We start from the raw sequence: 18,269 nt of genomic DNA on the forward strand, positions 1-18,269 counted from the left end.
TCGAATTAACTACACTGGTAGAAATTTTAATTCCGGTTGAAATTTGTGCAGAAATAACTTGCGAATTGAGTTAAGTCTCAAACCAACTGTTCCAAGTAGGCAATCAAATAAAATCAGATAGTACAGCCGATTTCGCTCTATTCAGCTGTACCTTTGTTGAAAATAAATGAGTAAACGTGAAGCGTAAACACAATAATATACAAACAATTCTTGTGTTAGAATAAAGAATAGTACGAGGGTCGTTTATAAAGTCCGTGCAATAATAAAAACTACTTGAGTCTTTCTAAGTTTTCGCCATAGTCTCTTTTTAGGCCTTTACATTTCGTCCAACGCTGTTCTAGTTTGTTGATGCCTTCCCAGCCGAATAATAGGAGTTACCCAAGGCTGAAAAATAGCCATTCGTTTCTGAAATCTCCTCCTCGTTTGAGCAAAATCTTTTTCCTGCCAGGCATTTCTGCAAATTGTGGAACAAATTGTTATCTGAAGGGTCCGAGGGAGCCACAGTTTGGTGGTAACGGACCATGGTTAAGTCCACACCTCAGGAACTATACAAAGAAGTGTATGCGCATGCATTATAGGTGCCATGGGTACAACCTCCGGTGATGCCCTAAATGATTTGTTCTCCTTAGATCTCAAGATACAGCAAGAAGCAATAACAGCAATGTGTAGACTCCATTAATATGGTTTCTAGCGCAAAGACGGAACTGCGGATCTTTAATTTTAAGTCCAGACCAGATAAACCAGAGTCAAAAATCCAGAGTGCATTCAAAAAAATTCGCTGGATATTTTGTTTACCGATGGATCCAATCATAAAATATATTCTGGGGGGAAGGAAATAAGAGGTATGCAACCACAACTGCAGAGGCATGAGAGCTAGAGCGTTGTCGTGATGGAAAGGAAAATCACTCAACTTCCTCTAATCAAACGAATGCCAAGCACAAAGAACTCGACCGATCGGGCTGAAACTTGGTGTGTGTTCTTTCAAGAGCTGTTACTGACTAAACATAACCCCGATACGCGCTAGTAGTGCCTGTTCTCTGACTTTGCACAGACTTTCCAAACGAACCTCGTATAGCTAGATTCGAGTGCTCCTGATAGTATTTTTCAAATTTAACCCGAGTTTGTATTGAATTTTTAGGGAACTATGGTTAATAGTACTTGAACAAACCCCGCATATGACGTTTTTGCTGCCGTTGCTGTTGTTGTTGTTATTACTACATCGATATGTTGTGTTTTTTTCTTGCTTTCAGCAACACTCACTCATCTGAAGTCATTCCGTGCCATTTTTTAATATCTTCAAAATTTATTACTTTTTTGATTTTTTTATATTTTTGTATTTTGTTGGCAAGTAAGCTTTTGTTTGATCACAATGCACTCAAATTGTATTGTTTATTGAGCCAAATATGACACACAATGGACGCTTTATTGCAATTACATACAAATGCAGGCACATAACTGAATTCACATCACTTTTCTCGTACGTAACAACTCATCAGAAATCACTTTTCCATTTTTGTCTTTGTTTGATCATTACGTCACTCTATCGCGTTGGCTCTTGGCTGCCTTTCGCACATTTTCAACGACGTCACTCGATGACGTCAAACCGCACCTGATTATACATTTCACTAGCGGAAAGTGATCGATCTTTTGTGTGCTCCGAATATAAAACAAATATTTATTTGTTTGCCTGCGTGCCGCTAAAAAATTTCGCCAAACTTTTCGCACAAAAATGCCTATAATTAATGAATAAATGATCGCGAATCTGCCGGTGCTTTGTTGACGCTTTGTATCCGACTGTTGACTAAACCGAGCTGCAGAAACAGATTTCAAAAATAGGTACGCCAGAGAGATACACCCGCAGCGATGTGCTCATACAGACATACTATAGGTAAGAACACATTCATACGCACACACACATACATACATACAGATATGTCTGTAAGTCAACGTGAAAGTCACCACGGCCCAACCGCAGCAGCCACAACAGACACTCAGCCGTTCCGAAGCAGCTGTGGTCACATTTGTTCGTTTATCTGCGGATCGCACATTTTTATATCTGCACTTAACAGCGCGCGAGTGGATAGCTGGTGCCTACCTACCTATGTATCTACTCGTATATAGGTGGACTGCGGTATGTATGGATGTGCGTGTATGCTGGCTGTTGACTATTCCAACTCGCTCGCGACACAAAGGTGAATAGTTTCTATGATCGTGAGTGGCGATCGCGCGGCCGTATGACTCAACCCCTTGTGCGCCAAAGTGAGCGGGGCCCTATTTCAAGAGGTGTGAGTTCAATGGAAACGTTTTCAGCAAAAGCTGAAGTCTACAAAACCGTGACCAATTTCATTATTCAATGCTAATTATAGTATATGAGGCACAAAATAATTTCCCGGTGATTTCGATCAATTTGCTATTTTATATCATGTGACGCAAAATTAATCACCCAATTTCGTTTTCGAACAACGTTTCTATAAAATAAAATAAAAAAAAACAATGATTTTATGATTTTATGATGGAAATCTTTATTTTGACCTATAAAAACAAAACAATGGCGCGCGCTCAGATGTGTTTATACTACAGCTGCCTAGTTTTTGAGTCTTAAATATGTTTGACGAATGACACCATTTGCAAAAATTAACTCTTTCAATAGGATGATTCATTTTGTGCCATCTTATATTATAATGAGTTTATAATGCTCCAGTGCGACTTTACATACTGGAGAGTGATTGAACCCTGCACTTGAACAAGAGTTATTCTCGCTGGATTCAACTTATACTTTTAACGTGAAAATTTATTTGGAAAAGCTTTCATACTAAAGCCCTGTCAGAATTAATATCAGGTAGAGTAAAAAGCTCTGAATGGTTTTCGTTAGTGGTCTACATTGCATCTGTAAAACTGCATACCCGTAACAGTAATGTTTGAATAAAACAAAACAGAGTTAAATCTCAGGCAAATTTATTTTATCTCCCCTGGTAGGCCGACGAAGGGCCTTCGTTGCATTCTCTTTGATCTCCTCTATCGACTGAAATCTCCTTCCACGAAGTGGTAACTTTAACTTGGGAAACAAAAAGAAGTCGCACGGGGCCATATCAAGTGAATTCGGTGCTTGCACGATGGTATTTACTTGGTGTTTGGCCAAATAATCCAGCACCATTTGGGCTCGGTGCGATGACGTGTTATCATCATGCAAAATACAAAAATTGTTTGCCCGCATTTCCGGCCGTCCACTACTAGTGTCTACTAATAAACCGATGGCGCTAAAAAGTAAGAGATGTGTGTCTTACAGTCCTACCAACAGGAAAAAAAATATGGACCGGTTCCCACGGTTCTGATGATAGGGTATAAATTCTATATATTATAGTATATATAATTGAGGTAGACGTACATTTATGCTCAAACCAACCGTCTTTGTTTTGGTGTGGCATGTGAAAAATATAAACATAAACAAGGTGTGTTGTGGTGAGGCGTATTTTTGCAAATGTCATTGATAAAACCAACTAAGTAAAATTTTTAAGAAATAGGTGAAATATAATATTAAGCGGAAATTTTAAAAACAAACAGGCGTAGGTTGAATGATGAACTTTTACTTTCTCAGCCAAGTGTTTCAACTGGGGCAAGATGATCAGCAGAGGACTTCGCAGAACGCCGCGCGAAAATAGAGCAATGAGAGTTTCGGAATTAATCAAATCGAATATATAAGAAACTCTTGTATAGGGCTGGAAAACAAAGAGCATCGCAAGTTGTGCCAAAGCTGGGAGATGTTCTGAATGCATCTACAAAAGTTAAGAAATGCGTTGAATCAGACCCACCAGATGAAGCCTTAGCTATTTACGTTGATCGGGGTTCCACGAATAACTCCTATAAGGAACTCCTAAGGCACGCGGCTACGAAAATATCAACAGGCAATATTTATACGATTTACGGCGTTTTGCGACCGCGATCTACCAAAAAGAGAAGCTACGCTAATACGCTGAGGTGCCTTTGCAACACAATGACTCCTTCTCGTTCTTTTTGTTTTTAAGGATGTTTTTGCATATTGTAGTGTAAAGTTGTCTGTAAATGTGCACCAATTTTTGTGTTGATATGTCCCGAATTTAGATTATCGAGCGCTGCTTCTTAGTGCACTTATGCCTTTACGAGCCTACGTCGGCGATGGAGAAGAGCTGGTTTAAGAGGAATGAGCCACAACTTCGCTTTTTTGCGTCGTCATGTGGAATTTGAACTGCTGTAAAAGATTATCTAAGCAGAGAAAAAATATGCACGTGCAGGAGCTGTCTGTTATTTGGCTAAATGACAGTCCAGAATATTGTTAACAAGCGCGCGGAAGCATTTTACCGAGCGTAAACGCGAAAAAAGAAAATCATTAATGGATTTCATACGTAATAGTGTGATTGCATTATATTTGGCTGGAAAATCACAACCAGCGATAGTTCGTGAGCTTGAGCACCTTGAAGTAAATAAAGCTTTTGTTTATCGCAACATTACTCGTTACAATGATACCGGTAGCATCGATGGAATTGCTTATCAAAAGACTGCAACGTCACGTGAAATGGTTCAAGAAGTGAAGAAGGGACTTGAGCGAAATCCCCGACGAAGTGCCAATCAAATGGCGAAAGAACTTAACGAAAGAAAATATTTGCCTGTAGCATCCGCCGCATACTGAAAAATGATCTTAAAGTCAAGCCTTACATCATAGCAGCAACAAGTCAGAATTGAGAGGGTGAAGGAGTTGCTTCGCTTGACGGAAAGCAGTCAATTTTCGAACATTGTGTTTTTTGACGAGAAAATTTTTAAAATTGACCAATTTGTAAACTAGCAAAACGATAGGATTTATTTGACCCACCGTTCATACGAGAATTTAAGTCATCGATTGCCCTCCAGTAAGCTGCACCCGCCACACGTAATGGTTTGGGACGCAGTAACCGCGAATGGGCGCTCTCCAATTGTTTTTATCGAGCCTGGCCATTGGAGAGCACGGTCCGAACAAAACGATTCATTAGTCTCAAGACGCTGAAAAGAGCCATTGGCCGTGAGAGGGCCAAAATGCCTGCAAATCACATTCGGACAGCTTGTGATTCGTTTCTCGACCGTCTTAAGGTCATAATAGTTAAGGCAAAAGGTGGTCACATCGAGCAAAAGTAAATTCATTCTTAATTTTGTATTATTCACGCATTTTTTACTTTGAATTGAATAAAAGTAATTTTCCAAACTAAATGTATGGCCTTTTTAATTGCTTACACTTCAAGTGCCGGACTCTGTGCACTTTTTTGCATTATACTTTCGCATTAAACCTGACGATGCAGTCTTCAAATGCCAGTGGTCTTCAAAGCTTGCAAGCCAGCTTCAATACTGGTATAAGAAATGCTTTTAGAATACTTTTTTTATTAATTTACGTTTCTTGCTAAGTCTGCCACTTTCTAACGAAGAGTTCCTTAAAGTAGCTTATAGCGGCTAGACCCGGACATTCATACAAGAAATTTTGCACGGTTTTCGCAAATAAAAAAATTAGTAGCAAAAAATATGAACCATCCTAACTTACGGGTGAGGAAAGTTTATTCACCATAAACAATTTAAAAGCCACGCAGGAAACATGCAACATCACTCACTGTGCTTCGACCTCGCTCAACAAAAACGTGCCAATTTGTTATTGATAACAAAAATAATGTGTCGACTTCCCTGTATTTACACCAACATAAATAAAGTGCACAATTTTTTCCTGCATTTCACTATGCAAATGCATACGAAATGCACGCCCAACATTACATGTTACAGCTGCACGTGTACATGCCACAGGCCAGCTGCCACACGCAGCGCTTCTGACATATCCCACAGACGTGTGTAAATATGTTTGTGTGTGTTTGCTGCAAATATATATTTTTAAAACGCAAAATTATTAATAAATCACTATTTTTAGATGCGGCGTTTGCTGCTGTGCTCAAGTGGATGAGAGTGAGTGTGTGTGCGTGTGCCCGCGGCGGTCGTTTATTAGCCTTTGCGGTGGGTCAGTTGCCAAAAGCGGCAGTTGAGCTGACTGAGCTCGAAGGCGCGGAGAGGCGATGTGTGTGGGCGGAATGCGGAAATTATGGATTTGCGTAAAAGCAATGGGCGCATATCAATGAACTCGAACACAAACGCATTCGCACCTACACTCGCCGAGAAGGAGTGGAGAAAAGCCTACATGTAAATAAGAGATTTGTTTATAATCCCTTTGCAAGTACAAAAAAATACCATAAATAAATTGAAAGCAGTGAACGGAAATATTTAAGCGCAGAACGGGTGCTTTTTGGTGGTGTAAAATCTTATTTCTGTAAAATTCTATTCGCCAGAGTATGTAACAAAAATGTTAAAAACAGGTGATTACTTGGATTGCTGGTCTGACAGGCTTCTGCCGAAAGTTGTGCACATATAAAAAATCACCCGTTTTATACTTATACATGTCTGTATGTATATATGAATGCGCTTATAAACGTGTACATTTGTGTATTTCTAATTATCTGTTTTAGATGGATGATTTTATGGCAGTCCTGGCCCCAATCGCAGCGCGTCAGGTGTGACGTCGATTGGTAATAATTCAGTATTAATTTGATAAGGCTACGAGTATAACAGTAAACAAATACCCTCAACTCATTTCATGCCAGCTCCAATTTATGTAAACATCTATGCTTCAGCTGGAAGTCTGCTTTTGTGTCACATGGCAGAAGCCATCAGCGCAACATATCAATGACTGGTGGCAAGAAGGGCGGCAGTAAAAGTAACAAATTACGCTGGCGCAAGAAAAAATTAAATAAATACTATATACTTGTGTTGTTATTGTGCTTGTGCCATTATTGTACAAATATGAATATCTGTAGTTGTATGCGGGCACAATATATTTATGAAAAGGGTGGTTAGGGTGGTTCAACTTTTGCGCGATTTTTTCTTCTTCTTATTCTTCTTCCTTGCTTTTGTGCCGTTTTACTTGGCGTCAGCTCTCCTAGCTCGTAATCGTCCAATTTTTCGATCTTGGCTCGTTTCGGTGTTTAAATTCGCACGTTTCATTTTGCTTTCGATCTGCTTCGCCTTTGTATTTTGGGGATGTTTACACCTTTCTTTATCATATAGGAGTCAGGCTTCCTCTGGACATGACCATACAGCTCTCTTGTATTTTTCTGCTCAATCGGCGCGATTGTAACGCTTCCACGAATGTACGGTTTGATAAATGATACTGCCTGAAGAATACCTCGGCCACTCATTGGGAAACGCCTAATCAACTGACAGCGAGATTCGTATGATGGTTTCGGGTCTGAGAAATAGAGTGAACGTAGTGCGAAACGCGAAATTTTTGGAACCCTCTCCACTCGATGTATATGGACGGCGAAGATGATTCCACTTCATCCCCCAGACAGCTTGTGCAGAAAGAACTAGAGGCAATCCCAATCTCGCCTCTTGGATACCTAACAGACAATGCCCGGTAAGGATATCCACCAAATTCAAGAACAGCGGATTTTGCGTTCTTCTGATTTTGCGTTGAATCCGTCTCCGTGTTACCTTGTCTTGCCAGCTCATTAGCCCATCAGTTTCTTTTAGGTATTAGTATAAATGTGAAGATATTTCATGTGCTTTTATGTTGGAAAGGTCAGACTGGAGATGATGTCAGTCTAATATGGGTACACGACTGCGTGGTACGGTCACTAAACAAGGTATCAGACTCTAATTTAGGTTTGCACCTCGTTGACATCTGCCCACCTCAGTGAACAATACTTTTTACCACACTCGGAATTACAATTTCTGGATAGAAACCTCTGATCTAAATCGATTTAGAAATTGTATAGAATTAGTTGAGAATAAGTTTATTAACCTGGGAATATACTCCAATAGAAGTTGAAGATGTAACGGACAAACATGTGCCGGCATCATGCCCAGCACCGATACCTAAACGGGGCGTACTTCTGGGAAAACATATTTTACCAGATGTGGAAATTAAACTCAATAAAATAGTACCAATACTGAAATTAAAGGAGGAAGTTGTGCCCAGACAAATATTCTGAATCTAAATGGGGGTAGATATTTCAGGCTGTTGTACTAAAGTCCTTCAGAATAGTAATAATAATAATTAGGTGCCAACGCAATCCATTGGTTGTTTGGAAATAAATATTCAGCTGGTTTCAAACAATTTCTCAAGAGACTAAAAAGTACCCTATTCGCGCTAACGTTAATTTGAATCTACCTAAGGTTTTCGCTATGAATTATTCAAGGCAATTTCTTGGCTCCTTTCTTTTTACGACAAAAGATTGTATATTAGCGGCCCCTTTAGATAGATAAGTGAAATGGTGGAAGTGCCAGTCTGGCACGCCTCAAGTAGCACTAAAGCGCCGTTTTGGTACCTTTATGATACCTCCAACAGGCAGATATCTACAGCCAGCCAGAACTGTTGATATAATGGAGAAGATTGATTGGATTTCGGTTGGCGCGCTGCCCTAGGCTGTCGAACAAAGGAGCTCTCAGTGACCTTAGTCGTCTAGCTGCTAAGCCCGGACATTTACAGAGAAAGTGCTCTACAGTCTCCTTCTCTAAAAGATCCCCACAGCTTCTGCAATGCGGGTTAAATGGCAACCCTTGCTTTTCCGTGTGTGTGCCGATCGTCCAGCGATCGGTCAACACAGCTACGAGTTTGTAAATTGAATGGCGAGAAGTTCAAAGGACTTTCTGAGTTCTTCGTATATTGTACTGGGGCCAAAGGGTTTTCGAAATAGCACATGAAGAAATGGAGCTCCATCTGCGCTTTCCTGAGAAATAATTTGTGCAATTCCCCTTTAACAGCTGTCAGGGGGATGCCGATGACCGGATAGGAGGTCTCTGAGGCCAATTCAGTCCCCTTCCTGGCAGCTCATCAGCAATTTCATTTGCCTCTATGTTCCTATGCTCTGTAACCCTGATCAGAGAAATGTTACCTGCACAGCCAAGAGATTTGATCTCTTCCTTACAGGAGTTTACTAATTTCGTTCTGCTCCATGGCATCGTCAGACGCTCCTGCATTCCCTAAGCATTTTGCATGCCTGCGGGTGCTTAGGGATAAATAATTTGAATCGGAGTCACTGAGCGCACCAGACAACAAGTCATCCTCAACTTCTTCAAATAACCCTTCGGCTCATTTTACTTTATATATGTATACATATACATATACATATAAATTCTAGATGGAACAAAGGGTCTCAATAAATAAGTTAACATTTGATTTATTTAAAGTTAAGAATTTGATTTGTCGCCAAGTGCGACTATCTCTGCTTCCATTAGTCATCTCCACGTGCTAGATGGCCTACGACATCTCCGATGCCTTGCGGGTTCTAGTCTAGGGCAGCTTTTGTTATATCTCCTTGTAGTTTTCGCAGTGTGAGACCGATCCATTTCCATTTCCTCCGTAGGATTTCAAGATGAACGGGCATATGCTTCGTTAATGCCGAGAGGTCGGTGTTAGTGATGGTATTAGGCCAGAAAACCTGAAGTGCTTGTATATCACACATTGTTGTGTTCCATGTCTCACACCCATACAGAACAACAGACTTTACATTAGATTCAAAGATCCTCAATTTCGTCTGCCTTGATGTCCAAAATACCAAATATAGCGGGACTCTTCGATATTCGTCTGCGAATTTCAGCTGCTGAGCCGTCACTTTTGTTGATGAGGCTTGCGAGATAGCAGTGTTTGCGCGCCCGCAGTGTTGATGCACAACATCTTTGTCTTCGCAATATTGATTTTCAACCCCACTTTCGTTGCACATTCGCTTACCACTTCGATCTTTGACTGCACATGTGAGTTGTTGTGCGACAGCAGACATATATCGTCGGTGTAGTCAAGATCTTCAAACGTCGAAGGTCATTTTACTTTACTGCGCCAATGTATTGTTTACCATAAATTAGCTGTTTTACACTGAATCCCACAATCGTTGTTGACGCCTTTGGTCTGACAATTGCCAGATGTGCCTCTGCCCTGCATTGTTCTACACTTTTCCTGCACTCATCGAACATATCAAATAATCGACTTCAGTTAAAAGTTTTAGGCCGACATACAAATTTTCTATGGCGAGTGAGCCAAAATAATACAATAAGCAAAAATATCCAAACACCCTAATATACATACGTACATCCATGTTGACTTATCTATTCATATTAAATTTGTTTGCTCTGGGACAAGTTGTTACACTGTTGGGTTCGCAAAATATAAATAAAGAAGTAAACAAAACGAAAACATTTTTATTAATAAGTGTAAGTGAAGCCCATAACTGGCATATTATCCTGTTAAGAAATATTGCACGGTTTGTCCGTCTTTGTGTTTATTGAATCGTTTTCATAGCTGTCCGCCATAATTTGCGCTCGACGTTTCATTCCCTTATGTTTTCCTCCCTTCGCTGCTTTCGCGGGTAAAATGATACTATCAAATCCTCAACGCTGGCCACTTGAGCGAATAGACGCACAGTAATGACGTCAAAGTTACTTGTATGTACTTGTATTTGTGTGCATATAAATATCAAATAGCAGCTCATTTAGCTGGTTGGGTGATGCGGATGCTTACGTCTATGAAAGATTTTCCAACACCTGACTTGCCATCATTAAAATGCTTCCGAAATAAGTCAGTTCTAAGGAAGTTTAGCAATCAAATGATTTTCTTCAGAGTGAGCTTGAATATAATTTTTCACGCATCATGGAACGAAGAAGTGACTCAGTGCATAAATGATAAAACTGACTGATTGATTTGCCCGGTAAAACAAAATTTTAAATGGATTAGAAAAGCTGAAAGAGAATGGATCATTTGGGGTTTACTTTTGCTGCAGGTTGCCGGTACATCTACCTTAACTTAATGTTGAACTCGTGGCGGCAAACCCACTTTATCACAAAGCGTCAGTTTCCAACATTTCCCTTATTTTCGCACAGGGAAGAAAATAATGTTTCTAAGAGCATGCAACTCCTTGTTATAAATTCTCATTCTGGACTTTTCATATACCAACTTGATGAAAAAGAAGCAACCACCACATGAAGCTCTAAGTCAGCTGATTTGAGTTCTATTGTTTTTTGTTAGATTGCCAGATCTGTGATTAACATTTCTAGTAAAATTCTATCGGCATTGCTTTACATTTGTAAAAGTTACATCGTCTTGAGTAAATTTGTCTCTGGACGTATTTTTGATTTCATTTTTTATTATCTTAAAAGTGGATTTGAATTTGCAACAACGAGTTTGTATTAAATGTTGCGTTAAAAATAGATTGAATGGTGCGAAAATCTTAAAATATTGGGAAACTGTTGCGGTAATAATGCTCTAAAGAAAGCGTCTGTTTGCAAGTGGCATGAACGCTTCAGAAGAGATCGCGAGTCCCTCGAGTACGATGGATGTAGTGGCAAGCTATCGACATAGAAAACTGATGAAAACTTCAATGATTTGAAAGAAAAGTTAATCAATAACCGCAAAGTAACTATCAGAGAGCTGGGAGATGCCAGAGAACTTGAACTTTCCCTATGGATTCATTCAGCTGATGATCCGAGCTCAGACATGGTTAGAAGAGCTGGTCACAGAGGAAACAGACCTAATCCTTCTAACGAACAGACGTATCCCATTAGAAGTAGACATACAAGTACTCGATACCATTTTATCGACAAAAAAAGACTAATACCTGATCTAAAACAAGTGGGTAGAAAGAAAGCACGGTGAGGTTAACTACAGTTCTCAGTTCTCACACAGTTTTTGTCCGGGCATGGGTCCTTTCGCAAGTATTTATGGCGAATGGGAAAAGTGAGCCTACCAAACTGCATATATGGAGATACTGAGTGTGATGATGCGGAGCACACCTTCTTTAAATGCGAGAGGTGGAACGTAGAGAGAACAGGTATGCAATGAGCTTTTGGTGTATTTACACCTGAAAAAATTATCGAGAAAATGATGGTAGACGAAGAGAAATGGAATGCCGTCGCAAATTTTGAGGAGGATATTATCCGAAACAAGAAGCATGAAAAGGAAAGTTATGCTGAAGAGCTTTGAGCATAGGTTTCTCAAAACAGGCGACCCTGGACGCAGGGTGAGTAAGTAAGTGTCCTTATTAGGACGCCATCTTGGCCCTCTACCTCGAAGCAACACGGAAGCAGTCCCGGGGTGGAGGAAAAAATCCAAGAGAAGGGATATTTTTAGTGAAATCACCACACACGTAGTAGCGACGGTTACTATATGATACGAAGGCATTTTTAACCCAACCTCACCACCAAAAAAAAAAAAAAACCAAAAAATTCAGGACGCTGTAGTCAATGATATGGTTTGCACCGCCTTGCTCCAAAGTTTAGTCCAAAGGACATTAATTTTATGCAAAAAAAAGAGACCGCGTTGATAAGCCAAAGATATGATATCCAAAGTTCGATCCGAGCCAACATTCATCAAACGTATCATTACTGGAGACGTGGGCTTATGAGTACGACATGCAATCCCGTCAACAGACGAGTGAGTGGAGGCCTCCTAATGAACCAAGTCCAAACAAAATCGGGTCGTTTTCAGTCGAAAACGAAGCGATGTTCACGGGTTTTACCTGCCTTTGTAGGTATTGTACACTAGGAATATTTGCCAGAAGATCAGACAGCTAATAATTACTAATAATTACAAAACTGAACAGTGTTGCAAAACACAAGAAAGTTTGTCTTATTTGGGTGCTTGGGTAATGCGGTATTGCAGGGAACGAGTCGGCTGATAAAGTGGCTAATGAAGGCCACTGGGCCCTGAACCTTTCCTATGTGTCAATTCTGCATCGGTTCAACTATGGATTGAGGTTTTCACGAGGTCTATCCATAAAAGACGTTGGTCTGAGTTGAGCTGGTCTGCAGAGTAGCAACCAAGTGCTTTTTGAAAGAACCAAACAGAAAATTCACGACCTTACACCTAAAACTTAGAAGGAGAGTGCTGGTGGGTGTATTCACGGGGCACAACGCCTGTGGTCAGCATATGGCTACCATGGGAATCATTGAGACCCAATATGCCTAACCTGTCGTGAGAATGAGGACATTGCAGAATATTTTCTGTGTAGCTGTCCGGAATTTTCTAGAATCAGACTTAGGCTGTTGGGGTGCAATGTACTGAGTATGGATAAAATTTATACTCTTCCTTGTTGTTGTTCTAGCAGCATAAACATTCCCCATAGTTACATACGGAGAATGCTGCTGGAGCGACAGTCCATAAATCCGGGTCGTTTCGGTAACGTAGAACCGACTGTCGTGGAAACGCATACTCTTCCTTCTTCGTATCACTTAAGATTCATTAACAAATCCAAAAGATTTGCGAAAGAGTGACCGCAAACCAAATTTTCCGTCTTACCATCCAAACTGTATCTAACCTGTCGCTCTATTCCTTCCACTGTAAACTATCCAGATGTAGTACAATGGTCTAATCTAATGTAGCGTTTACGTGAAGCAATTCGCCAAAAAATAGGAATTTGGGGGAAACAACTCATGGATTTTGCAGCATGATAACGCACCGTCGCACAGACCGATCATTATCTGTGAATTTTTCGCCAAGAACGAAACGAATACCATACAACAGCCATCGAATTCATCTGATATGGCTCCATGCGATTTTTTTCTGTTTGATTGAGGAGGACTCTAATGGCTATAGCGAAAATAGAGTACCAGAAATGTTTCAAAAGCTGGATTAAAAGCTGGCATAGGTGCGTTGCAGTTGAAGGGGAGTATTTTGAAAGCGCTAATATTACTTTTGAGGAATGAACTTGTATTTTGAATTTTCTGAATATATTCCGGGGCCTTTTTCATCAAGATGATATATATATTATATTTATTTGGCGCTTACTCCCTCCTTCAATTTGTGTGCCTTAATGTTTTTCCACAAATGGAAGGACCTACAGTTTCAAGCCGGCATCGAACGGCAGATGATTTTTTATGAGGCGCTTGTTCATGGCAGAAATACACTCTTAGGTGTGCCATTGCCTGTCCAGAGGGGACCACTATTAGAAACAACTTTTTGTACCATTTGTTGTTTGACGTGCAGTGATTTGAACCTGTGCACTTCCGAATGTTAGTCAAGTTCCAACCCATTCGGCTACTGGCTTCACTTCAGTTGTCGACCCACAAGCACAACTTTAATTTGGTAGATATTTTTATGATATATCTGTTTCCTACAATCCCAAACCATTGTTTCGTGATATCTCCAAAACTAATTTATAAAAAAAAATTATTTAGATTTTCAGACTAAGCGACTGATTTTAGGTGACATGGTTCTAAGATTTGTTTAGTATAATCAGTAGGAGGGGCACATATTTTCTTATTTAAAATGCACCAAACTTATTAATTTGCTGCCACACTTTTATTTATATTCACGCAAATAAATGCAATTGAAAAAATGTGAGTGGAGTGTCGGTATGAATAAGAAATGTATTCGCTTGACGGCATCTCCCCTTGTAATACAATGTCTAGCACTCATCCACCCACAGTTTCCTCCTCATATGCGCTGCATTGTATCCTCCCCGCCCCACTCTTGTCTACTTGCCTGCTGCCTTTCGCCGCTTTGGGCAAACTACGAGCTGGCTGGCAACTAAGAAAACACAATTTAATATTATAAATACAAATTGCCGTCGCCTGCGCGCTTGTCGTCGTCACTCCGATTGTCATTTGAAATAAGATTTTGCGTGCGCGCGAATTCCCAACCGCCCACAAAAAGATTTCACAAAGCAATAACCATCTCACTTTCCCACGTCGCCTTAGATGTTGCTGACCGTAAGCGTCTTGCTAATGCTCGCGCCTGTAATTGGTGAGATGCGGATGGCGATTGCGGGTTGACAATGACTAATCGCGCATTAAATTTGAGATTTCGTTGTAGATTAACTAATGCAATTGCGTCTTGTCGAAATACTCGTCGAAATTGTAACTTTTTGTTCTAGAAGCTGCGGCAATCTTTATTCATCATTTCTTGTTTGTTAAATTCTAAATGCGCTGACGTTGGTGCGAATGTAAAAACACCTACGAAAAGGGGTAAATTTTGCTGCTTTGCTGTTATTTCGGCAAAGAGTAAATTTCAAATTGGCTTCAATTCAACTTTTGTGATGCTATTATGAGTTATGGCTCTTTTATTTTGCTATTATTTTAAATTTCCTAAATATGCTTGGTGTCAATTTAAATGGACGAATCGACCCACTTTTGAGTCGTAAGCTTTTTGTGTGTGCAATCAGTAAACGAATTTTCACGTCAGCGCGCTGGGAATTGAGCTCTGTGAGTTAATCAATAAACATTAAAAGATTTTATGGCGGGCTCTTATTGCATTTAAGTGTTGACACGTGGCATTGATGCACACACTCATGCACTCATGCATTCATACATACAAACAAACAGAAATGCGCATGTTCTCAGACGTATTGGCAAATGGGATTGCAAATCAAAAACTGGTCAAATAAAACCCAGTAGGAAATTAAGAAGTTGATATTTAAAACTAGTGCACCTCAATTTTGTGTGGAATCGAGCTTTGTATGCCCAGGAAGGTGTTTATAATAAAGTAAAAGTATCATAGACCAAAAACAGCAAAAAAGAAAACAAAGTAAGATAAATTCACAGAAATTACCACCAGCTCTTCTTTTGCCAAAAAACTCTTTGCGATTCCTCAATATCTCATTTGATGAAAATATATTTTTACTTTCACTTAGCCTGGCATAGTAAATTTAAAACGTTTAGGTTGCTTTTCCAGCTCCAGCAAGCGAGTGTTATGATTTTTAGCAGTACCTACGTTGAACTAAAATTATTTAAAAAAAAATTTTATATTAAAAAGATAAAATCAGAGAATAATGTGATTAGAAAAAATTTAAAAAAGCTTTAAAAAACATACTTGTTTGAATATTTTATTGTTTCGATGTTTTCAAACGAGACTTATATAAAGTCTCAGGGAATGCCTGACTTCTTTCTCGATTTCACCTGAATACTTTGATATTAGACTCATCTGGATTCCTGGTCACAGCGACATGGCGGTAAACTGTGAGGCCGTTGAGCTGGCCAGACAAGGGACCTGTGAGGTGATTTCCCTTGCGAAAGGCGAGGATTGAGATCCCCTTGACCACCAGCGGTCTGATAACTCTTTGCATGTTTTGTTTCATTTGTGGAATAGAAAATTGTATGCAAACCACCCTTTTTATTGAATGCGCTTTTTTTAGCCACGAAATTTTCGCTTTCTACTCTCTCTCTTATCTACAACATTTTATCTGCATTTTACCATCTGCGCTTTGTTCCAGCTTGAATCAGTTACTTTGTGCACCTACGTAAGTCTACATACAGTGGCTCGGAATACTGTTCACATGGTGCTAATAAGCAGCAAGAAGGCAGTAGAATCCACTCAGGTAAAAATTGGGACTGTAATAATCAATTCAAAGCCTGCCATTAAATTTCTAGGAGTTATGATTGATAGTCATCTAAATTTTAAAACGCGTCTATAATACGCTGTGAAGAAGTGTGCAGTCCAGCACGAATAATGTCAAACAACTCTTACCCGAGTCATAGCAAAATAATCCTCAATAGTAATGTTGGCAGCTCGGTCCTTTTTTATGCCGCACCGATCTGGGCTGATGCAATGAACATCAATAGCTACGCAAACAAACTAGTAGCCGTCTATCGGCTAAGCCGTTTGCGGAATAACGTCGGCTTCCGCACAATTTCTGATGACGCATCCTTCGTTGTTGCAGGGCTAATCCAAGTTGACATTCTGGCTAAAGAAGTGCAAAGATTATTTATAAGGCTATCAGAAATCGACAAAAGAGCAATTTGTAAAAAAGTCGCTGAAAAAGAAAAGCGTCCCTCCATCGCAAACTGGTATGACCGGTAGAACAGGTTATCCAATAGTAAATGGACGCATGAGCTAATAGCCACCCTTACAGAATGGTTAGAAAGGAACCACGGGGAAAAACTATCACCTGCTTTCATGACCTTCACAGATTTGGCTATGACAGTTCACCAAACTGCCCAATATGCACGGAGAGGGAAGAAGATGTTGAACACGCCTTGTTCACGCTGTGCTTCCGAAACCTCTAAAATTTTAAACGGAGAAAATATTATGGATTTTATACTGAAATCAGCTAATAACTGGAAGAGAATCTGCGCGCATGTAACGCATATTCATAACCATCTAAGACAGGCCGAGTTTCGTAAGCGTCAACAATAATTAGGAGCCTTTGAGCTAATCAGCCCCTTGAGGTAATCCCGCTTCGAGTCCGAACACTACTGAATGGTAGTCACGCACCAATCTATTCGGCTATAGCGGCTGCGGTCAAATTCTCTTTTAAATAACACCACCATGGAGCCTTAAAGTCTAAAGGAAGAATTTTGAATACCCTTAATGACCTTCCGGTATCTTTGCAAAATCGTATCGTTAAGTAATTATAACAAAAACGGCAACACTTCACACCCAAGTATCCGACGATACACTACGCAGATTTGCACGGAGAAAGCCAGATATATAAGAATTAGATGGGCTACGCCCAACTCAGATGGGCTACGCGTGAGCTTGCACTAGGCAAGTACATAAGACCACGCATGGTTCGGATGCATTCGAGGGATCTTCTGAGGTTGACACTATCCGCGGGACTAGGAATTCCTTCGATTCATTTTTGCGTCAGCTGCATGCAGGATGAGTTGGAATAATCTCAGCACCTTCTTCTTAGCTGCCTTGCTCTCGCGGGGCTAAGATTTAGGCATCTTGGTTCTCACTTCTTTACTACGCCTGCTGATATAGCTGGTCTTGATATCAAAAACCTGATGAACTTCATCAGCAGCATAAAGCGGTGAACACAACCAGAATGCAGTCACCGTTCGTAATCCACAATATACTGGATTTTCAATTCCAAAATGCATGCCACCGATTTCCCAACAGGCCATTCCCAAGAAAGCATTTAATAACATTGTTAAAATTTCTTAAATTACTCTCGAAATTAAGCGATAAAAGTGTGCACACATACGTGCACACAAACACGCACACTTACGCTAATGCACTCAAATATTGGCATGAAATGACTACAACTACAAAAGCCAGTGCCAAAGCACTCGCGATTGAACAGCGACTTCACAGGAAGTTCCAGCTCTGTTGGCTGCGCTGGGTGTGACGAGTGTGACGGGTGGGTGAGCCGGCATAGTGTTCATTGAGTTCAAAATTGATTGTGTGTTCGCTTGACGAGCGACACAAAAAAAGGGAATGTGATGTATTGCACAGCAGACAATACTTTGCGCCAACACACAAGCCTACATATTCGTATGCGTGTACGAAGGTACGAATATACAAA

General features: G+C 40.2%; 1 protein-coding gene across 6 annotated transcripts in view; it reads right to left on the reverse strand.

Moving 5' to 3' along the window:
* Nucleotides 1-18,269, reverse strand: part of LOC129238498 (eye-specific diacylglycerol kinase) — a 149,498-nt gene that overhangs the window by 86,591 nt on the left and 44,638 nt on the right. The window contains exon 1 of one of the 6 annotated variants that reach the window (XM_054873539.1): nt 1,169-1,567. The exons of the other annotated variants lie outside the window; for them this stretch is intronic. The gene's annotated coding sequence lies outside the window, so the exon portion shown is untranslated. Of the gene's footprint in view, nt 1-1,168; nt 1,568-18,269 lie in introns of those variants that run through there. 6 annotated transcript variants of the gene reach the window in all.

This window comes from Anastrepha obliqua, chromosome 2 (genome assembly GCF_027943255.1).
Source record: "Anastrepha obliqua isolate idAnaObli1 chromosome 2, idAnaObli1_1.0, whole genome shotgun sequence".
NCBI classification, from domain to species: domain Eukaryota; kingdom Metazoa; phylum Arthropoda; class Insecta; order Diptera; family Tephritidae; genus Anastrepha; species Anastrepha obliqua.